The following is a 2,721-nucleotide window of genomic DNA, read 5'->3' as shown; positions in this document are numbered from 1 at the left end:
AAGAACACCAACCCAAATTAGGCCATTAACTCATTCAAATCATTGAGCAAAGTTAAATTTACTATACTGAGATTCTGCAGAATTTTCATTGAGCAGCAATGTTTGGATGGCTATAACTCTCTCTAGAAAACTCGGATTTAGGCGATTCTTGAACCGATGGAAACCTAAGACATAGTACAACATTTCATATGAAGAAAGTGAGACCAAATTATGAACTTAACTTGGTCAAATTATTAACCAAAATTGGACCAAAAATCTGCCAGCACTAAAATCTCAGTATGAATAGTACATATGAACAGTAAACTTATTTTGGCCATAACTTGAGCTACAAAACTCCGATTGGGGTGATCCAAAAATGAGAATACACTTAAGACAATAAGGAACATTTTCTATGAAGGAAGTTTTATCAAATTCCAACAGTAGATCGACCAATGGAACAGTACAACTTCGGAGAACCAAAATCGAAAATTGGCAATTTTGCCAAAATGACCTAAGCTTTAAACAAATGACCAAAACCAACAAGTTTGGTGACCAAAATGTGGTATGTGGGTGAAGTTGGAGTTCCCATACCCATTAAGCCTTAGAAAGTCAATAATTTGACTTGAATAGTGCAGTGAATAGTAACCCAAAACACAAAATTTCTAGAACGTCGAATTTAACACGTTAGAGCTAGGTAAATGTGAAGTTAAGTTTGTTTTGGATTTATTTTAAGTTTTAGTACTGAAACATTAGAAAATTTCGTATTTCAGTGGAAAAGAATACCGGGACAGAACCCGAGGAGTCGAGTCAAGGCCAACAGGCGACTCGTTTGAGGTTTGTGCACAATATATACTTTTATAATCATCTTTTGCATATCGTTTTGAATAATGTGAAATATTGGATTATGGCATTCTTATGATGTTTGATCTAAATTGTTGAAATTTATTATGTATATTTGAAATGACAATGTTTAGCAAATTGTTAAGATAAGTTTTGAAACCACAGTATCATGACCATATATTTGAACACCTCACTAGCACGACTAGTGGGGGTAATTTGTTTTGAATTTTGATTCCTTCTCTGGAGAAGTGTTGAGGTGTGCCAGTAGAAGAGGATGTGAATGGATATCCATATATTTGAGCTAGCTAGCCTTGTGATATGATTTCTCTTTAGCCTCTGGCTATTGAGATTCCATTTGTTTCGAATGGCATGATCTAACTGTGGGTTTTATGAAATGTGTTTTGATACTTTGAAATAAACTTGATTTACATGTAAAATCTTACAATGCATGATTGAGTATGAATTTGAAGTAGTGGTTGAGAAAAACTTTTAGAAGTGCTTTTTACAGGTATTCGAAGAACGGTTTTCTCAAAATACAGAGGAAACTCTGTCAAAATTTTTACAGAATTTGCGAAAAACTAAAATGGACCAAAAATATTAACTAGTTTTAATTTTAACTAAATGTTTTAAATACTTATTAGAAATGCTCACCACTTGTCAAAGATAAGAAAATTGTTTTAAAATCCCTTGTAGGGTACTTAATGAGTTATCGGTAGGTGAAGTTCGGTAGTTCATTAGGTATTCTACGGGATCATGTTATGCCTTACAGAGGGGTAAGGTGTGACAAGAGGAGACAATTGAAAATATGGAGAATCAAAATAGAGCTATTGGTGGAAACAATGGAGGAAATGAGCAAAACGGGCAAAATGTAGTTGTTAATCAAAATGATCCTTAAAGAAGATCCATGTTGGATTATGCTTTTCCTAGATGTGCAGATATGAGAGATAACAGACCTATCATTGGAGCTAATCAATTTGAGTTGAAGACTGGTCTTATTCAAATGGTTCAGAATTCACAATTTGGAGGTAGTCCACTTGAAAATCCTCATTCTCATTTGAATAAATTTTTTATGATATGTGGTACACAAAGGCAGCCTGGAGTTTCAGATGAAGTGATTCGGCTCACCTTATTTCCATTCTCTCTTCGGGATTCAGCATTGGAGTGGTATGACTCACTTCCACAAGCTATTATAGCTACTTGGGAGCAGCTATCTCAAGCTTTTCTATCTCAGTTTTTCCCACCTGGGAAGACCACTCATTTGAGGAATTTGATGGTAGCTTTTAAGCCAAGAGATGATGAAACTTTGTATGAATCTTGGATGAGATTTAAGGAGCTTGAAAGGCAATGTCCTCATCATGAAATACCCAAATGGATGATTGTTCAGAATTTCTACACCAGAGTTACTCCAGCCATAAGAAACACAATTGATTCACAAGCAGGAGGAGACTTCATGAGAATGACAAGTGAAGAATGCTATGATCTATTAGAGAAGATTGCTCATAATACCCATTTGTGGGGAAATCCTAGAGCACTTGAGCCAAAGAAAGCCGGGATTTATGAACTTGACTCAGTTAGCTACATGAATGCAAGATTTGATCAGTTGACTCACTTCTTAGTGATTTTTGCACAAAGGCAACAACCTCAACTCCTACAACTATGCAACAAGTTGCTTACACAAATGGAACCCAAAGTTGTGGAGTTGATTACTCTTCTTATGGTGATGATTATTTGCAAGAACAAGCTACTTATGCAGGAGGTTATCAACAAAAACCTATGGCAAATTCTTACTCTAATGTGAACAACTCAACATGGAGACCACAAGCAACTTTTGCTCAACAAGGTCAAAGCTCAAATTATCCTCATAACCAGCAGTTTATGCAGCAAAATATGCCTCAATTTCAG

The 2,721-nt window shown here is 35.5% G+C and overlaps 1 non-coding gene across 1 annotated transcript; it reads right to left on the bottom strand.

Moving 5' to 3' along the window:
* Nucleotides 1–2,074: 2,074 nt before the first annotated feature.
* LOC131175701 (small nucleolar RNA R71) lies at nucleotides 2,075–2,181 on the bottom strand. Its single transcript, XR_009145892.1, has one exon. It is a non-coding gene; the product is annotated as a small nucleolar RNA R71 (small nucleolar RNA).
* Between the last annotated feature and the right edge of the window lie 540 nt (nucleotides 2,182–2,721).

This window comes from Hevea brasiliensis, chromosome 17, assembly GCF_030052815.1.
Source record: "Hevea brasiliensis isolate MT/VB/25A 57/8 chromosome 17, ASM3005281v1, whole genome shotgun sequence".
NCBI lineage: Eukaryota > Viridiplantae > Streptophyta > Magnoliopsida > Malpighiales > Euphorbiaceae > Hevea > Hevea brasiliensis.
This window is presented reverse-complemented; position numbering and strand designations above follow the sequence as displayed.